We start from the raw sequence: 21073 nt of genomic DNA, 5'->3' as shown, positions 1-21073 counted from the left end.
AACTTGTATATCTCATAAAGGAAACAGATTCTTGGCAATAACCAAAGACAATTATCTCTCCCAACTGGTTCAGGACCCGACTAGAGGGACGGCCATACTGGACTTAGTATTAACCAATAGACCTGACAGAACAACAGACGTGCAGGTTGGGGGACACCTGGGAAATAGTGACCATAAAGTAATACCTTCCAATTATCATTCAAAAGAGCGTTTCTACAGGGAGGAACAAAAATACCAAACTTCAAGAAAGCTAAATTTAGCCAACTAAGAGAGGCCATAGGCCTAACTAACTGGGACAAAGTCCTCAAAAATAAAAATACAGCCACAAAATGGGATATCTTTAAAAACATCCTAAAAGCTCATTGTGAGAGGTACATACCGTATGGGAATAAAAGGTTAAGGAACAAAAAGAAACCAATGTGGATAAACAGAACTGTAAAGAAAGCAATAAATGACAAAAAGAAAGCATATAAAACACTAAAACAGGAGGGTAGCGCGGAAGCACTGAAAAACTAAGTAAAAAAACAGAACATGTAAAAAACAAATAAAAGCGGCCAAACTAGAGACCGAGAGATTAATTGCCAAAGAGAGTAAAACTAACCCTAAAATGTTCTTCAATTATATAAATGTTAAAAAGTATAAATCTGAAGGTGTCGGCCCTTTAAAGAGTAATGAGGGGGGATTCGCAGAGAGCGACGAGGAGAAAGCAAAGCTGTTAAATATTTTTTTCTCCAGTGTATTCACTGAGGAATACACTGCGTGCAGAATTATTAGGCAAATGAGTATTTTGACCACATCATCCTCTTTACGCATGTTGTCTTACTCCAAGCTGTATAGGCTCGAAAGCCTACTACCAATTAAGCATATTAGGTGATGTGCATCTCTGTAATGAGAAGGGGTGTGGTCTAATGACATCAACACCCTAAATTAGGTGTGCATAATTATTAGGCAACTTCCTTTCCTTTGGCAAAATGGGTCAAAAGAAGGACTTGACAGGCTCAGAAAAGTCAAAAATAGTGAGATATCTTGCAGAGGGATGCAGCACTCTTAAAATTGCAAAGCTTCTGAAGCGTGATCATCGAACAATCAAGCGTTTCATTCAAAATAGTCAACAGGGTCGCAAGAAGCGTGTGGAAAAACCAAGGCGCAAAATAACTGCCCATGAACTGAGAAAAGTCAAGCGTGCAGCTGCCAAGATGCCACTTGCCACCAGTTTGGCCATATTTCAGAGCTGCAACATCACTGGAGTGCCCAAAAGCACAAGGTGTGCAATACTCAGAGACATGGCCAAGGTAAGAAAGGCTGAAAGACGACCACCACTGAACAAGACACACAAGCTGAAACGTCAAGACTGGGCCAAGAAATATCTCAAGACTGATTTTTCTAAGGTTTTATGGACTGATGAAATGAGAGTGAGTCTTGATGGGCCAGATGGATGGGCCCGTGGCTGGATTGGTAAAGGGCAGAGAGCTCCAGTCCGACTCAGACGCCAGCAATGTGGAGGTGGAGTACTGGTTTGGGCTGGTATCATCAAAGATGAGCTTGTGGGGCCTTTTCGGGTTGAGGATGGAGTCAAGCTCAACTCCCAGTCCCAATGCCAGTTTCTGGAAGACACCTTCTTCAAGCAGTGGTACAGGAAGAAGTCTGCATCCTTCAAGAAAAACATGATTTTCATGCAGGACAATGCTCCATCACACGCGTCCAAGTACTCCACAGCGTGGCTGGCAAGAAAGGGTATAAAAGAAGAAAATCTAATGACATGGCCTCCTTGTTCACCTGATCTGAACCCCATTGAGAACCTGTGGTCCATCATCAAATGTGAGATTTACAAGGAGGGAAAACAGTGCACCTCTCTGAACAGTGTCTGGGAGGCTGTGGTTGCTGCTGCACGCAATGTTGATGGTGAACAGATCAAAACACTGACAGAATCCATGGATGGCAGGCTTTTGAGTGTCCTTGCAAAGAAAGGGGGCTATATTGGTCACTGATTTGTTTTTGTTTTGTTTTTGAATGTCAGAAATGTATATTTGTGAATGTTGAGATGTTATATTGGTTTCACTGGTAAAAATAAATAATTGAAATGGGTATATATTTGTTTTTTGTTAAGTTGCCTAATAATTATGCACAGTAATAGTCACCTGCACACACAGATATCCCCCTAAAATAGCTAAAACTAAAAACAAACTAAAAACTACTTCCAAAAATATTCAGCTTTGATATTAATGAGTTGTTGTTCAATAATAAAATTAATCCTCAAAAATACAACTTGCCTAATAATTCTGCACTCCCTGTATAAACTGTCAGATGAAATGCTGAATGTTGAAATAAATTCGCCATTAAAAGTGTGCTGTCTGACCCAGGAAGAAGTACAACAGCGACTTAAAAAGATCAAAATAGACAAATCGCCAGGACCGGATGGCATACACCCCCGTATCCTAAGGGAATTAAGTAATGTCATAGCCAGACCCTTATTTCTGATATTTGTGGACTCTATACTGACAGGGAATGTCCCACAGGATTGGCGCATGGCAAATGTGGTGCCAATATTCAAAAAGGGTCCAAAAACAGAGCCTGGAAACTATAGGCCGGTAAGTTTAACATCTGTTGTGGGTAAACAGTTTGAAGGTTTTCTGAGAGATGCTATCTTAGAGCATCTTAACGGAAATAAGCAAATAACGCCATATCAGCATGGCTTCGTGAGGGATCGGTCATGCCAAACTAATTTAATCAGTTTCTATGAGGAGGTAAGTTCTAGACTTGACAGCGGCGAATCAATGGATGTCGTATATCTGGACTTCTCCAAAGCATTTGACACTGTACCACATAAAAGGTTAGTATATAAAATGAGAATGCTCGGACTGGGAGAAAACGTCTGTAAGTGGGTGAGTAACTGGCTCAATGATAGAAAACAGAGGGTGGTTATTAACGGTACATACTCAGATTGGGTCACTGTCACTAGTGGAGTACCTCAGGGGTCAGTATTGGGCCCTATTCTCTTCAATATATTTATTAATGATCTTGTAGAAGGCTTGCATAGTAAAATATTTCAATTTTCGCAGATGACACTAAACTGTGTAAAGTAATTAACACTGAAGAGGACAGTATACTACTACAGAGGGATCTGGATAGATTGCAGGCTTGGGCAGATAAGTGGCAGATGAGGTTTAACACTGACAAATGTAAAGTTATGCACATGGGAAGGAATAATGCAAGTAACCCGTACATACTAAATGGTAAAACACTCGGTAACACTGACATGGAAAAGGATCTAGGAATTTTAATAAACAGCAAACTAAGCTGCAAAAAACAGTGTCAGGCAGCTGCTGCCAAGGCCAAAAAGAGAATGGGTTGCATCAAAAGGGGCATAGACGCCCGTGATGAGAACATATTCCTACTACTTTACAAATCATTAGTCAGACCACACATGGAGTACTGTGTACAGTTCTGGGCTCCAGTGAACAAGGCAGACATAGCAGAGCTGGAGAGGGTCCAGAGGAGGGCAACTAAAGTAATAACTTGAATGGGGCAACTACAGTACCCTGAAAGATTATCAAAATTAGGGTTATTCACGTTAGAAAAAAGACGACTGAGGGGAGATCTAATTACTATGTATAAATATATCAGGGGGCAGTACAGAGATCTATCCCATCATCTATTTATCCCCAGGACTGTGACTGTGACGAGGGGACATCCTCTGCGTTTGGAGGAAAGAAGGTTTGTACACAAACATAGAAAAGGATTCTTTACGGTAAGAGCAGTGAGACTATGGAACTCTCTGCCTGAGGAGGTGGTAATGGTGAGTACAATAAAGGAATTCAAGAGGGGCATGGATGTGTTTCTGGAGCGTAATAATATTACAGGCTATAGCTACTAGAGAGGGGTCGTTGATCCAGGGAGTTATTCTGATTTCCTGATTGGAGTCGGGAAGGAATTTTTTATTCCCCTAAAGTGAGGAAAATTGGCTTCTACCTCACAGGGTTTTTTTTGCCTTCCTCTGGATCAACTTGCAGGATAACAGGCCGAACTGGATGGACAAATGTCTTTTTTCGGCCTTATGTACTATGTTACTATGTTACTATTAGCGTCTTGTATTCAGCACTGCGACAATCTTCTCTTGTTATGTATTTAGCTTGTTGTGCGCATCTGTATTAATCCTCAGTTGAAAATGGGAGATTATTAGAAGTACTTAAGAAATATATTTAAAGATAACATCTTGTTATTTAATTGTGACTACCCCGGAGCAAAATCTTCTCCAATGCATACAGCCATCTCTATGTTAAGTCAGTCCTTGTAATTGTCACCGCCAGCTCTCTGAGAAGGTCTGGCAGACGTTCTTCTGTACCTCTTGCATGACGTTCTTTGTTTTGGTTTCACTTTGTCATCTCCTTTCCTTCTCCCAGCTGTCACCTATTTACACTAATTGCCTCCCTTTATATTCCCTCCCATACTGCCTCACTTTGCAGTTTAAACTTCTTCCTGGATGAGTTGTTCACTGCTGGATGCTGCGTCTCCTGATTCCTCAGATCAGTCTGTTTCCTTTATTTGTGTTTCCTTGCTGGCTTGATTGTAGGTGACCCTGACTCAGTCCGTATTAAGTGCAGCGAGCCGGTGGTCGTGTCCCCTCACTATTATAGTGTTTTCAGGTGTCACATAGTATAAGGTACGGGGGCATGCAATCGTCTACCATAAAGACCTTTGCATGGGCATAGCAGTCAGGGTGAGCTCTTAGGGTTTTATAGGGGTCACCTTTATGCTCCTTAGTTTGGGATCAAGCCAGTCGGATGTTTATCCATAACTTCCAGCTATCTGCAACATCATCCGTGACAGTAATATTGCAATTATAGTGTCTGACGAAGGCCTATGTGCCGAAAACGTTACCACACGAACTGCCACATGTTTTCTGTGTTTTCAGATGTACTCAGCAATAAAAGCACTTCTAATTGATGGTGACCTGCTGTGATTCGTTATTAACCACTATTAAAGAGGGTTATCCAATTATTAATGTAAAAAAATATAAATCAGATCATATAGTACATGATATTCTCTTTCTAATAAAGCAAGGACCTGCCCTGTATTTCATTTGGATCCAAAGATCCCCCTTCATTGTTCTAGTTGTTCTGCTAGATTTATATCAAACTGACGGTTCAGGGGGTATGCCCTTTCTCAGGGGGTGTGCCCTTACTGCTGCAGTGATCTCCCTGTCAAAACTTCCAATGAGAAGATCTGGCTGATGGCAGTCGAAGCATGTGCGACCACCTCAGTGATGTTGCTGAGGTGGACAGAGAAATAAGGGAAAACAGCAAGTTGCGCTATGCAGATAGATTATATTGAAGTGGCTATGCTAAATTTTTATTTAGATACACTTACACAAGTATTTAGATTCAGCTGCTGGTTTGAAAAATTTTGAATATTTTTCGTTGGACAACCCCTTCAACTTATTTAATTATAAATTCGACTTTTACCTACAAAGATAGGAATAGATCATATATCTTATAACGAAACACATGCACACTTAGGCTTGAGCATAAAGTTCATCAATGAGTATATTAACCCCTTAAGGACTTAGGGCGTACCGGTACGCCCTGCTTCCCGAGTCCTTAAGGACCCAGGGTTTAAATTTACATTGCGGCGGTTTGCGGCTTTTACCTTATCCGGCGGGCTCCGGCGGCGGTGCCATCGGGTCCCCATGCGGCTGTGGGGGGGACCCGATGGCATGGAAGGCATCGCGCTGCCTTCCGGTGAAGAGCCTGTGAGATCCAGCCCCCTGGATCTCACAGGCCCCGGAAGCTGTATGAGTAATACATACAGTATTACTCATACAGCCAATGCATTCCAATACCGAAATAAAGTGAAAAAAAAGTTGAAAAAATTGAGTTTCTCCCCCCAAAAATTTAAAGTTTCAAGTAAAAATAAACAAAAATGTCATTTTCCCCAAATAAAGTTTAAAAAAATTGGTAAAAAATAGGGGGGGTATACATATTTGGTATCGCCGCGTCCGTATCGACCGGCTCTATAAACATATCACATGACCTAACCCCTCAGATGAACACCGTAAAAAATAAAAAATAAAAACTGTGCTAAATAAACAATTTTTTTGTCACCTTACACCACAAAAAGTACAATAGCAAGCAATCAAAAAGGAGTTTGCCCACCAAAATAGTACCAATCTAACCGTCACCTCATCCCGCAAAAAATGAGCCCCTACCTGAGACAATCGCCCAAAAACTAAAATAACTATGGCTCAAAATATGGAGACACTAAAACATCATTTTTTTGGTTTTAAAAAAGCTGTTATTGTGTAAAGCTTACATAAATAAAAAAAAGTATACATATTTGGTATCGCCACTTTCGTATCGACCGGCTCTAGAAAAATATCAAATGACCTAACCCTTCAAATGAACACCGTAAAAAATAAAAAATAAAAACTGTGCTAAATAAACAATTTTTTGTCACCTTACATCACAAAAAGTGTAATAGCAAGCGATCAAAAAGTCATATGCACCCCAAAATAGTGCCAATCAAACGGTCATCTCATCCCGCAAAAAATGAGACCCTACCTAAGATAATCGCCCAAAAACTGAAAAAACTATGGCTCTCAGAATATGGAGACACTAAAACATGATTTTTTTGTTGTTTCAAAAATGATATTATTGTGTAAAACTTACATAAATTGGAGGGCGTGGCCTGCAGCCGGAGGGTGAAGACGTGATCCACCACAGCTCCTGCGGATGGGATCTAATCCTACCTCATCCGTCATCTTAACATCGCCACAGCGCCCCAGTTTTTACATCTTTGTGCTCCACTCTCCACCCGACAGTGTTTGAGCCAAGTAGGAAGCTTCCACCTCCCGGGCGGCCTGAGATACAGTTGCGGCCTAACCGAGCAGACGGATCCCCGGCCTCGATTTTCGGCTGCAGCGCGGCCAGAGCGCAAGCGACCCGTCCTAGAGGCCCTTGGATCCAGCCTCGGACCCCAGCGGTGCTCGGAGGGGATTGAACAGAGACCAAGCTCCATCAGGTCAGCGATCTCCCCCTGCCTCCCCTCACTCACCGGCTCAGACGAGGAACATCGGCTCAGCAGGGGCGCCATCTTGGAGGCGGCGTTCTCCTTCAGCATCATCCTACAGGGGAGCAGAGACTCTCTGTGCCTGCCGTCCTCCAGACCCACAGGGGGTGAGTGACCCTTGGAGAAAGCCTCCAGCCTGCTAGTAAACCAATAGGTTTCAAGCTGCTGCCGATCACAGCAGACTTTGCAAAAATAGTACATTAGCAGCACTGCTACATCTCCTTAAAGACACAGTCGTCGGGGGAGGCGGAGCTAGCCGATGGCTGAGTGAGATGTGGATTATGTGAGCTCCCATAAGACTCCAGCAACTACTCTTCCAGCAGGACTTTATTAACTCTCGGGACCCCATGGGAGGCCGTAGGAGAGGGGCCCCATCGACTCCTGCTCCTGCCCTCAGATCCGCGAGAGCAATCACCCGCTTTTTCAGCACTCCTAGCCAGTCGAGTGCGCACGGCGGGGAAAACGAGGGGCCTAAGATGGCGCAGGCAACGAGACAGGCGGCCGCTTCTTCCAGCAGTGAGCTGAACAACCCCGAACAGGACACTATATCTGGTAACGGGAACCCGCCGAGTAGTCACTCACCTACTTCATACGCAGCGGCGGTGAGTCCGCCCTCGGCTCTCTCGTCCTCTCCTGCCCTCTTCAAGATGGTGGACGCATCCCTGAGCTCCTCACCACAGGTCCGCAGCTCGCCAGAATCTTCACCCAGGTCAGTGACCCCACGGGGTCTGCAAAATGATGGGGAGGAATGGGACTGGAAAACTCATCTCAAGTCCCTTCCCACTAAACATGAGATGGACGGGCTTTTCATGAGACTTGAGGCGTCTCACAAACACATGGCGGCAATACAGCAAGACATTCAACATGTCGGCAACCGGGTGGAGGAAATAGAGTCTGCCCAAGAGCAATTTCAGGAGACCATAGAATCGCATAGGCTGGTCTTGCAAGATCATACTGACCAGATTCAAGATATTCTCTCCCATCTTGAGGACATTGAAAATCGTAACCGGAGGAATAATCTCCGGATCCGGGGCCTCTCTGAGAAAATACTCCGTCAAGACCTGGAAGCCTGGGCCCTGTCCTTCTTCGGATCAATCCTACAAAAAAAGCCAGATCAACATATTGAATTGGACAGGATCCACAGGGCGTTGGGCCCCAAGCCAAGTGACCTAACGCGTCCCCGAGACGTTATATGCAGGGTGCATTTTTACAAGGATAAGGAGGCAATCCTGAGGGCCTACAGGAATATGGAACACGTCCGGTCTGAGGATAAAGAGATCCTTATCTTGCCAGATTTTGCCAGACGCACTTTGCTCCTGAGAAAGGCCCTAAAACCCCTTCTTTCTGAGCTACAGAAGCATTCCATACCGTATAGATGGGGATATCCTTTTCAACTAATCGCCAACAAGGATCGGAAGACGGGGTCATTCAAGTCTATATCGGACCTTCCCAAGTTCCTGGAGACCTTCGATCTACCGCATCTGGACTTGCCAGAGTGGCCTAGGCCTCGAGAGATCCCGGGGGCCCCACGTCGCGAGCATTGGCAGAGGGTGGCAGCTAATCCAAAGAGACCACCCAGAGGTCCTCCAGCGATTGCTGATTAATCTTTGTTATTTCACTTAGTACAGAAGCTGTACCATTGTCGCGATTTTGCTACTCACCTAGTGTTTCTTTTCATGTCAATTTTACGGGTCTCATTGTATATTTGATATGTCCTGCACTGTTATAAGTTCACTTTCTTGTGTTGCTGGAGTCTAAGGTGGAGTCCACTTAGTTCTGGGCTTCTCCTTCTCCCACCTAGGGGTCTGCGGTACATAGTACTGCCTGTGACCGTAGTCACGACCTAAGTTCTTTCTTTTTGTTTTTCTAGTCCACGTTCCTGCTCCCTCCCCCCCCCCACCCTTGAGTTTGTGTCTTGTCTAGTCCTATATTCAGTGTATTAGTCCCTAGTCCCATTTGTCACATCCCCCTCCTAGTGTTCCTCCCTATCCCTCTTCCCATACAGGTTTCTCTAGAGCTACAGAGAGATGGCACCTCTTTCTTTTTGTACCTACAATGTTAGGGGATTCAATGTGCCACAAAAAAGGAGTCAGGTCCTGTATAGATTACATAGGAAAAGGGTATTGATTGCTATGTTGCAAGAAACGCACTTTAAAGTTAATGCTATCCCGAAATGTGAATCTAAATATTACCCAACCTGGTTTCATGCTCCCAATCCTGAGAGAAAAGCGTCCGGGGTGTCTATTGCTTTGCATAGACACCTCCGCCACTCAGTATTATCCTATGAGGTGGATCCTAGGGGCAGATATCTCTTTCTAAAGATCTCGGTTGACCAATCTGTTATTTCAATTGCTAACGTGTATTTCCCCAACCAGGGTCAATCCGCATTCGGGACCAAGGTCTTGAGGAAAGTGGCTAAATTCGCGGATGGTTCCCCGATCATCGTAGGTGGCGACTTTAACTTAGTGATGGACCCGACCCTTGACTCATCCACTGGTAAGTCCTCAGTCTCCTCGGTGTCGGTACATCAGTTCCAAAAGGACTTAGGTGTCCTTGGTCTGGTGGATATGTGGCGGGTCCTGCACCCAGGCATCAGAGATTACACCCATTTTTCCTATAGCCATAATAGCTACGGCAGGCTGGACCATCTTTTCATATCACAGAAACTCCTTGACCTTGATCCCAAATGCTCCATAGACACTATTGTGTGGTCCGACCATGCCCCTGTATATGGTCTTCTGAAGGGTTCCACGCTAGGAAATAGAGCATCCTCATGGCGGCTAAACGACAATCTGCTGAACGATGGGGTGTGTATGGCTGACGTCAGGAAAGCCGTAGCGGATTTTTCTGTAAACCACGAATCCGACACTACTGCTCAACCGATAAAATGGGAAGCTCTCAAATGTGTGTTACGAGGCCTCTTTATCTCACATGGGACGAGGTTGAAAAAAGAGCGTACCTTGAAACTGAATCTTTTCTCTGAGCTTTCTCGGAGTGAGGAGCGGAATAAGCTGTCTCCTGCGGATTCCCTGAGGGCGGACATTTCTTCCCTTCGTCAGCAGATCTTAAAGATATTAGATCAGAAATCCTTATGCGCCAGAGATAGAGTTAGACATGGTTTTTATGAATATGGGGTTAAAAGCGGCCGATGGTTAGCACGAGCCCTCCATCCCAAACCCCTAACGACACACGTGCAGGCTATTAATACAAACACAAATGGCTTGGTCCATGCCCCTTCAGCGATCTCCACGGAATTTAAAAATTATTACTCCACCCTTTATGACTTACAGGCCTCCCGAGATATATCTTCGGCACTTCCGCCGGAGGACATACGTCAGTACATTACATCCCACGGTCCCAAGCCCTTTGATACGGTGACATCTTCAGACCTGGAGAGCGATTTTTCCTTATCAGAAATTAAAGCAGCGATCCAGGACCTGAAAATAGGGAAATGCCCGGGTCCTGACGGGTTCACCCCCCGTTTTTACAAAGTCCTGATAGAGGACTTAGCTCCGGTTCTAACTGTGACCTTTAATTCTATTTCTGCCGTATGCCCCTTTCCATATCAGGCCCTACAGGCATATGTAGTAGTCATCCCTAAACCGGGTAGAGATCCTAAGGTTTGTGGAAACTACAGGCCCATTTCGATTCTCAATGTCGACCTGAAAATGTATGCTAAGATTTTAGCCACACGACTGCGCCCACACATCCCTGGTAGTGTCCATAAGGAACAGGTGGGATTTGTCCCCGGCCGAGAGGCCCATGATAACACTCTGAAGTCCCTGGGGCTCATAGCCAGAGCTAGACAATATAAATCACCTTTATGTCTTCTATCGATTGATGCCGAGAAGGTATTTGACCGGGTGGACTGGAGGTTTCTATCTGAAACCCTAATCCACCTAGGCCTAGGAGTCAAGATGCTTCAGCGTATCATGGCTCTTTATTCTACACCATCGGCATGTGTGCGGGTAAATGGCACTCTATCCTCACCGTTTCAGATTAGAAACGGTACACGCCAAGGTTGTCCATTGTCCCCGTTTTTATATATACTGACTATGGAGTCCCTGGCCAACGCCCTTAGGGCAAACACAGCAATCAAAGGCTTTCGTATCGGACAAACCGAACATAAGTTATCGTTGTTTGCAGACGACTTGCTTTTATACCTTACTTCCCCCAGAATAGGCCTTCCGTCCGTTCTCAAGGAATTTGATATATTTGGACGCGTCAGTAACTTCAAAGTTAATGTACATAAGTCCGAAATTCTGAATATTAACCTTCCCCATAGGGAAGTGCAATCCCTTGGAGAATCCTTCTCCTTTAAATGGAAGGAAGACTCTATCAAATATTTGGGAGTTCACATACCTGCCAATCCCTCACATCTATTTAAACTGAATTATACTCCTCTCCTCAAATCTATTACAGAGAGCCTTCAAAAATGGTTGCCCCTACGAATCTCTTGGTTTGGTAAAATTAATACCCTTAAAATGGACATATTACCGCGCCTGCTTTATCTATTTCAAACAATTCCATGTAAAATCCCCCTGATCTACTTTACTCGCCTCCGGCGCTTGGCTTCTCAATTCGTGTGGAATCAATCCAGAGCTCGGCTTGGCCATAGTCTTTTGACTCGCCCTAAATTAAAGGGAGGCACAGGTTTACCTAACTTTTTGACTTATTACAGGGCTGCAGTCTTGAACTGCGTCTTAGATCTTTTTCATAATAAGAATACTAAGATATGGGTAGAAATAGAGCATGTTACGAATCCCCACCTTGCAACAGGTATATTTTGGCTGTCCCCTAACTCCCTATGCAACCTCCCGCATGCCCAATCTGATATGCTCCTCCCTACTTTAGCAGCCTCATGGATAAAGTTTGCACCTAAACTGAATTTGGTTAAGATCCCAGGTCCCCTCTCAATGCTCACTGATCATCCAGATTTACCTATGGGTCTGAGACAGGTGCCCGCCTTCCGAACTACCCACACATCTACTGTCAGACTGAGAGACGTCTGTTCTTCTACTGGGATACGCCCTCTTGAGGACCTATCGCACATACTCCCATCATCTCCTGGAAGATGGTTCCTCTATTTTCAACTCAGGGGATTTGTTGGATCTCTGATGCCTGGTTTGCGGTCCCATACATCTCTAACGGATTTTGAAAAGCTATGTGTTGCTCAGGCTGCCCCTGGCCATGCTATTTCCTTGCTTTATATCATGTTGAACACCGAGGTGACTGAGGGCAGCCAATCTGGAGATTCCTACCCCAAACTCAAGTTTATGCTTGATTGGGAGACGGAATTAGGTGATACTTTTACTGGGGATCAATGGAAACGCTCTTTGCTTTTCACGCATAAGATCTCTATATCGTGTAATTTACAAGAACTCAATTATAAAATACTTACCAGATGGTATCGGACACCGGAGAAACTGCATCGGTTCTACCCCTCGGTTTCTGAACTATGCTGGCGATGCCATGGTGCTAGGGGGACTATGACCCATATATGGTGGGATTGTCCGAGGCTTAACCCATTATGGAAAGATGTCTTCAAGCTTTATAATTTTCTATTCCGGGCCTCCATAGCATTTTCCCCTTCCATCGCTCTGCTTTCTATTTTCCCGGGGCGGATCTCACATGTTAAGAAAGGTTCATTGCGGCTCTTTATGCTGGCCATGAGGCAAATTATCCCACGCAATTGGAAGTCAACCGAGAGTTTGAAAAGGATCACTTGGGCCTCTGCACTGGATGAGCTGTTACACAGGGAAGAGATGTATGCCTCTGATCACAACAAGATTCCGGCGTTTCTTAGGAGTTGGGAGCCATGGTCCAGGTTTAGATCATCTATGTCGTTTTTGGTTTGGTTGGCATCTGGGGTTCTCCCTGATTCTCCTCCTTAATAGTACCTAGCTATTCTCTAGATATGACCTATGATTTCTCTCCCCCCCCCCCCTCCCCTCCTCTTGTGTGTCACCCTGTCTTCCCCCCTTTTATGTCAAGTTTGTCTAGAATTATTGGCCTATACATCATTTGTTTGAGGCCTTATTAAGCCCTTTAGGGCCTTTGTTTCCGCTGACTGTTTGTTATTCAGATACAGATACATGCTTATACCTTGTCCTTTATGCTGTACTGCTGTTCATGATTGCATGTCGCAATGTATCTTTGTATGCGGTATGTATACTGCAATTTGGGATGTTCTCTTATGATTGTAATTGATAATAATAATAATAAAATTTTATTGAACCATAAAACTTACATAAATTAAAAAAAGTATACATATTAGGTATTTCTGCGTCCGTATCGACCGGCTATATAAATATATCACATGACGTAACCCCTCAGATGAACACCGTAAAAAATTTTAAATACAGACTGTGCTAAAAAAAACATTTTTTGTCACCTTACATCACAAAAAGTGTAATCACAAGCGATCAAAAAGTCACACGCACCCCAAAATAGTGCCAATAAAACCGTCATCTCATCCCGCAAAAATCATACCCTACCCAAGGTAATCGCCCAAAAACTGAAAAGATTATGGCTCTCAGACTATGGAAACACTAAAACATGATTTTTTTGCTTCAAAAAAGAAATCATTGTGTAAAACTTACATAAATTAAAAAAAGTATACATATTAGGTATCGCCACATCCGTGACAACCAGGTATATAAAAATATCACATGATCTAACCTGTCAAATGAATGTTGTAAATAAAAAATAAAAACGGTGCCAAAACAGCTATTTCTTGTTACCTTGCCTCACAAAAAGTGTAATATAGAGCAACCAAAAATCATATGTACCCTAAACTAGTACCAACAATACTGCCACCCTATCCCGTAGTTTCTAAAATGGGGCCACTTTTTTGGAGTTTCTACTCTAGGGGTGCATCAGGGGGGCTTCAAATGGGACATGGTGTAAAAAAAACAGTCCAGCAAAATCTGCCTTCCAAAAACCGTATGGCATTCCTTTCCTTCTGCGCCCTGCCGTGTGCCGTTACAGCGGTTTACGACCACATATGGGGTGTTTCTGTAAACTACAGAATCAGGGCCATAAATATTGAGTTTTGTTTGGCTGTTAACCCTTCCTTTGTAACTGGAAAAAAAATATTAAAATGGAAAATCTGCCAAAAAAGTGAAATTTTGAAATTGTATCTCTATTTTCCATTAATTCTTGTGGAACACCTAAAGGGTTAACAAAGTTTGTAAAAGGAGTTTTGAATACCTTGAGGGGTGTAGTTTCTTAGATGGGGTCACTTTTATGGAGTTTCTACTCTGGGGTGCATCAGGGGGGCTTCAAATGGGACATTGTGTCAAAAAAAAAACAGTCCAGCAAAATCTGCCTTCCAAAAACCGTATGGCATTCCTTTCCTTCTGCGCCCTGCCGTGTGCCCGTACAGCGGTTTTACGACCACATATGGGGTGTTTCTGTAAACTACAGAATCAGGGCCATAAATATTGAGTTTGGTTTGGCTGTTAACCCTTCCTTTGTAACTGGAAAAAAAATATTAAAATGGAAAATCTGCCAAAAAAGTGAAATTTTGAAATTGTATCTCTATTTTCCATTAATTCTTGTGGAACACCTAAAGGGTTAACAAAGTTTGTAAAAGCAGTTTTGAATACCTTGAGGGGTGTAGTTTATAGAATGGGGTCATTTTTGTGTGGTTTCTATTATGTAAGCCTCGCAAAGTGACTTCAGACCTGAACTAGTGCCTTAATATTGGGTTTTTGAAAATTTCTGAAAAATTTCAAGATTTGCTTCTAAACTTCTAAGCCTTGTAACATTCCCACAAAATAAAATATCATTCCCAAAATGATCCAAACATGAAGTAGACATATGGGGAATGTAAAGTAATAACTATTTTTGGATGTATTACTATGTATTATAGAAGTAGAGAAATTGAAACTTGGAAATGTGCTATTTTTTACAAATTTTTGGTAAATTTGATATTTTTTTATAAATAAAAATGAATTTTTTTTACTTCATTTTACCAGTGTCATGAAGTACAATATGTGACGAAAAAACAATCTCAGAATGGCCTGGATAAGTCAAAGCGTTTTAAAATTATCAGCACTTAAAGTGACACTGGTCAGATTTGCAAAAAATGGCCAAGTCCTTAAGGTGAAATAGGGCTGAGTCCTTAAGGGGTTAAAAGAATAACTACTGCATCAAGTGACTTTAAACATGACAGTCATCAGAACCTCAGCAAGTAACATCATAGAGTCACTATTGTAAGACCTAAAATGTTGCTGTGAGTCATGAGACATTAAGACATGCTTTGAGACAAGTAGGTCCTTGTATCTAAGAATCAGAAGTAACCTGTCACGGCCACGGTTTTGGCCGTGACTCCTTGGGAGCCGCATACTGTTGCCCGCGGTTTTGGGTTGTAGTGTCAACCGCAGCTTGAGGCATAAGGTCGTTAGCTTCAAGTGCGGTTGCCGCGGACAACAGCTATGTGTGCGGTTCCCTCGGAGTTCTGTGCGCGTTTGTAAGCACTTTTGTATGTCTGTGTGCACTTTGTTTATGTTTGGTGTGCACTGACATTTTCCCTGCACTGTGGCTGTCCGTGGCAACGTTTGGTGGTATGATGTACATGTGGTGGCAGTGTTCCGGCCTTTGGGCTGACTCCCAGGACACGCTTGCCACCCATGTCGTTGCCTGCGGCAACAGCCACAGTGTGTTTGTTGTTTGGACACTTCCCCTTTAAGTTATGTTTTCCCTTCTGTGGTTTTGGAAGGGTTAACTCCCTTTCAGTGTGTGTGAGTCACGGGGTGTGTCTGATTGTTGGGTGTGGCCTCTTGGCCCTATAAAGCCTCAGTTGTAGGCAGTAGCCAGGGAGGGTGTTTCAGCCATGCTGGCTGTAGACATCCTCCTGGTTACTTACCAACTGCCAGTGGGGGCCAACCTTCTGGTCATAAGCTAAATAAATGTCCTTTGGTGTCTGGAAGATGTGTTTGGTTTTATGTTTCTTTATTGCACCTGTGGTCCTGGGTTCCCGTGTGTTGTATGTTTGTGTGCTGAGTCCTGCTGTCTGTGGGCAGTATATCCACATGGGTTCCAGGCTTGGTTGTCTGTGGTAGGTCTCTGCTATGTTTGTGGCAAGTACCTGCCATTGCCATAGGTTGCATTTGTTTCCCCTTGCTTGCAGCTTGGCCAGTGAGACTCCTGTTCCTCCGTATCCAGAAGGAACAGGATGTCTTACTCTGACTCCTAGCCCAGGGACCGGTCGGAGGGTAAGTTAGGGCTCCGAGGTTCCTGCGCATGGGTCCTCCTACCTTCAAGGTCGGCCCATGCAGGTAGGAGTTAGGGTCAGGTTAGGGACGCTGTAGGAGGTGACCTGCTCCCTAATCCTGTTTGTCCTGGTCAAGCAGCGACCATCTTCCTTCGGCACACGGCTGAGGGTTTCCCCCATCCTCAGCCGTGACATAACCAGTCCGATAAAGTGCACAGTAGAGGTATAGTGGGGTGTGTATTTCACCCAGTGGTTCAGTTTAGCTGGGTAAGCCAACTGAAATCTAGAAATAGTGCTGCTTCAGCAAGGCATAGCTCGCTGGAGATTGTTTTGTTTAAAGTTGTATGGGCTGGATTTATTTGGACTGGGAGAGTTGATAGTGGGAGTCTTCCAGTTCACACCCCTAGTCCACTGCAGATATTACCTTTAGCTGAGGAGATCACAGGTGTGGTCAGCTGGGCTATAATCAAGGAGGGATAAGACAAGTGACCCTACAGAGAGGATTGGAGCCGGAGACCCTGTGTATAAACTGTGTGTTTTTTTAGGTGAGTCAGGGAGAAGACCTCTGTATTAGGTAGAGCCCAGATGGGCAGGTGTTTATTTTGGTTTATGTTTATGTGTGTGATGATGCTAAAGTTCCAGAATAAGGCTACTTTCACACTAGCGTTCGGGTGTCCGCTCGTGCGCTCCGTTTGAAGGGGCTCACGAGCGGCCCCGAACGCATCCGTCTGGCCCCAATGCATTCTCAGTGGAGGCGGATCCACTGAGAATGCATCCGCCTGCCAGCGCTCAGCCTCCTCTCCGCTCAGTGAGCGGACACCTGAACGCTGCTTGCAGCGTTCGGCTGTCCGCCTGGCCGTGCGGAGGCGAGCGGATCCGTCCAGACTTACAATGTAAGTCAATGGGGACGGATCCGCTTGAAGATGACACCATATGGCTCAATCTTCAAGCGGATCCGTTCCCCATTGACTTACAATGTAAAGTCTGAACGGATCCGCTCAGGCTACTTTCATACTTAGAAAATTTTCTAAGTTTTAATGCAGACGCATCCGTTCTGAACGGATGCGAACGTCTGCATTATCGGAGCGGATCCGTCTGATGAAACATCAGATGGATCCGCTCCGAACGCTAGTGTGAAAGTAGCCTAAAGCACCATTTGGACTTGAACCCCATTGTCAGAGGAGAAAGCTGTGATTGCGACCCCCTGTGAGAGAGCGATCCCTTACAATTGGTGGAGGATGTTCATGCAAAAAGGGAATAACGATTGTTGCTAGGGGCAACGGCATGACAAGAAGAGCAGGTGCTGCATAATGTTGCTAATCCAGACACTGTTGCTATCTTGCATGAAACTGAGTTGGACATTTAAAGGGCCAGAAGCCCAAGTAAAGAGACTGACCTGTTGAGTGCTATTTTTTTCCCTTTTGGTTTGTAACTCTTATGTCTTGGGTAAAAGCTGCAACTACAATGCAAATTGCATCAAATGCCATGGAGGAACTGATGAAGCAGCTGGTGCAGGCTAACATAAGGCAACAACAGGCCATGGAGCAACAGCAATGGTTGCATGCAGAGGATAAAAAGCGACACGAAGAAGCCTTACGTATCCAACAACAGGCCATGGTACAGCAGTAGGAAACAAATCGTTTGTTGATAGAGCAGATTGCTGCACTTTGAGTGACTGCTGTGACTCAACCCCAACGAGCAGAGGGGAGCCCACTAGGCACTGATAATGTGAGGAGGGTTGTGCAGCGGGCCTTGCAAAAGATGACACCTGATATTGACATTGAGGCCTACCTCACCGTCTTTGAGAGAGTGGCGGAAATAGAGAAACTCCCAGCTGCAGAGTGGGCAGAGCTGATTGCGCCATTTTTCAGGATGCAGCATGTCCGGGACTATAGCAAGTTAAAGTTGGAGATCCAGCGGTATGTGCCCGGAACCACAGTCTGGAAAAGCCGGCCAGGTCCCAGATCTTTGATCTGGTCCAGTTGGTGAGAAAATGGCTGGAGCCGGCGGAGATCATAGAGAAGGTGTTGGTCGACCATTATTTCAGGGCCCTCCCTGCGGATCTGCAACGCTGGGTTGGACATGGAGATCCCAAGTCTGCTGACCAGCTGGTAAACCTGGTGGAAAGGTACCTAATGACTGAGGATTACCTCCGTGATGTTCCTACCGTGCCAGCAACTTTTGGAAGTGCCAGATCCGTGACATCCATGGGTAAGAGAGTTCCAGCTGGTAAAAGTGTGTGGGAAAATACAAGAGCAGCTAAAGCTCTGGAGGTTGGGTGTGGGCAAAAGACCGATCGTGAATCCCAGGGGCAATCTGGTCCTAGAAAGGTACCCCACTGCTGGAGGTGCCGGGAGTGGGGACATGTGGCTGCTTATTGCCCTCTTACCTCAGAGCCCATGGAGTGTAACACTAGTCAGCGACAGACACTGTTTGCAGAATCTTTTTGTGCTACTATACCAGAGCCAGAGACTGAGCCGCAGATACATCCTGTGGTGGTAAATGACTATTCCGTCAATGCCCTTTTGGACTCTGGTAGTCTGGTAACTTTGGTTCATGAGAGCTTGGTAGTGGGGGACTATGTGCTGGACAAACATATAAATATGCTGTGTGTTCACGGAGATACCAAGGTTTACCCCGTGGCCCGTGTCAAATTGGTGACTCAGGCTGGAACTGTGACCTGTGATGTTGGGGTTGACAAGAGGCTCACATATGATGCAATATTGGGCCGTGACATCCCATTATTTTGGGAGTTGTGAAGAGGAGACACTTCTGCAGCAATTGACAAAACGCCTGTAGAACCTGTATCTGTCCCTTTAAATAATGGTGCAGAATGAATATGTTAAGTTAATTGAAATACATAATGAAAATGTGGGGTCATGTGAAATATGTGATGATCGGGGAAGAAGCTCCCTCTGTGGGTAAAAATGTAGGTGATTTGGAAATGTCTTGCAATAATGTTGGTAAGACACTAGTGTTGATCGAGCACCAAAGCGCTCTGGTGTTCGGGTCGAACACCCCGGGATGCTCGGGTGCTCTACCGAGCACCCGAGTATAATGGAAGTCAATGGGAGAACCCAAGCATTAAACCAGGCACCACCTGCTCTGAAGAGGGGAGGGTGTCTGGTTCATAGAAAAAGGTCAGAAATTGATGGAAACACCACTGAAATGATTTGGGAACAGCATGTGGAGGATGTCTGGATGCATCTTGGACTCCCAGGTCGCTGCTGGGAACGATGTTGTCCGAGTAGTACGCCACTTTTACAGACTGACAATAATATGCACAAAACCGAAGATAAAATCGATTTTAGAGGAAAAATTGTTAGGAAACATCCTTTCCTGTATATTTACTTGTATAAAAAGTGCAAGTGCTACCAAAAATTTCAAGGAAGAGGCACTCCGATACAACCTGTATATCACATAATGGAGGGCCTCATTCACATTGTTGTACAATTGTTCAGGTAGTGGGACTCCTACACTCATAAAGCCTATGCACTAAGTGAAAGGACCTCCAAAAATTACAAGGAATCGGCACTACAATACACCCTTTATTACACATAAAGGAGGGCATCATACACCCTTGAAAAATTATGATTGATGGCCTGCTGGTGACCCTGAAAAACATTAGGCGCAAGGGCCTGCTGGTGACCCTCTAAAACATTACGGGCAAGGGCCTGCTGCTGAGCTGACATCTAAAACATTAGGGGTGAGGGTCTGCTGCAGAGCTGACTCTGTAAAACATTAGGGGCGAGTGCCTGCTGCTGATCTGAGCATCGAAAAAATGATGGGCGAGTGCCTGCTACTGAGCTGACCATTGAAAAAATTATGGGTGAGGGCCTGCTGGTGAGCTGACCCTGTAAAACATTATGGTTAAGGGCCTGCTGGTGAGCTGACCCTCAAAAACATATGCAAGGGCCTGCTGGTGAGCAAAACGTCTAAAAGATTTTAGGTGAGGGCCTGCTGGTGAGCTGACCCTGTAAAACATTATGGTTAAGGGCCTGCTGGTGAGCTGACCCTGTAAAACATTATATGCGAGAGCCTGCAGGTGAGCTGAACCTCTAAAAGATTGTAGGTGAGGGCCTGCTGGTGAGCTGACCCTCTAAAACATTACATGCGAGGGCCTGCTGGTGAGCTGACCCTCTAAAACATTACATGCAAGGTCCTGCAGGTGAGCTGACATCTACAACATTAGGAGTGAGGGCAGACTAATAAGCATATTGATATGATGGAAGAGGAGGAGGAGGAGGACGAGAAAAGGAAGATTGAACCATATACCCTTTTTTTGTGGTGGAAGGGGTGCATGGGAATATAGTGTATTCAGTACATTATAAAAAAAACACATTTAAAGTGCCTTTATGTTCAGACGCTTTCCTTTGGTGGAGTAGAGAAGTCAGGGGCAATCCAGGCCTTTTTCATTTTTATAAGAGTCAACCTGTCAGCATTTTCAGTTGACAGGCGGATGCGCTTATCAGTTATTATGCCCCCAGCAGCACTAAATACCTGCTCTGACAAAACACTGGCGGCAGGGCAGGCCAGCACCTCCAAGGCGTAGAGCGCCAGTTCGTGCCACGTGTCCAGCTTGGAAACCCAGTAGTTGTAAGGCAGAGGAATCATTGAGGACGCTCACACGGTCTGCTACGTACTCCTTTACCATCTTCCAAAACTTTTCTCTCCTTGTGACACTAGGCCGCGCATCAGGGTGAGGGTGCTGGGGGGTGTCAAGAAACTGTCCCAGGCCTTGGAGAGTGTTGCCTTGCCTCTGTTGAAACCTCTGTGTGTTCCGCTTGT

At 44.8% G+C, this 21073-nt stretch overlaps 1 protein-coding gene across 1 annotated transcript in view; it reads right to left on the bottom strand.

Annotated features, from left to right (window-relative positions):
• The window catches only part of LOC121007369 (aldehyde oxidase 1-like), a 226651-nt gene that overhangs the window by 22200 nt on the left and 183378 nt on the right, over positions 1–21073 (bottom strand). The window lies entirely within an intron of this gene.

Source organism: Bufo bufo, chromosome 7 (assembly GCF_905171765.1).
Source record: "Bufo bufo chromosome 7, aBufBuf1.1, whole genome shotgun sequence".
NCBI lineage: Eukaryota > Metazoa > Chordata > Amphibia > Anura > Bufonidae > Bufo > Bufo bufo.
This window is presented reverse-complemented; position numbering and strand designations above follow the sequence as displayed.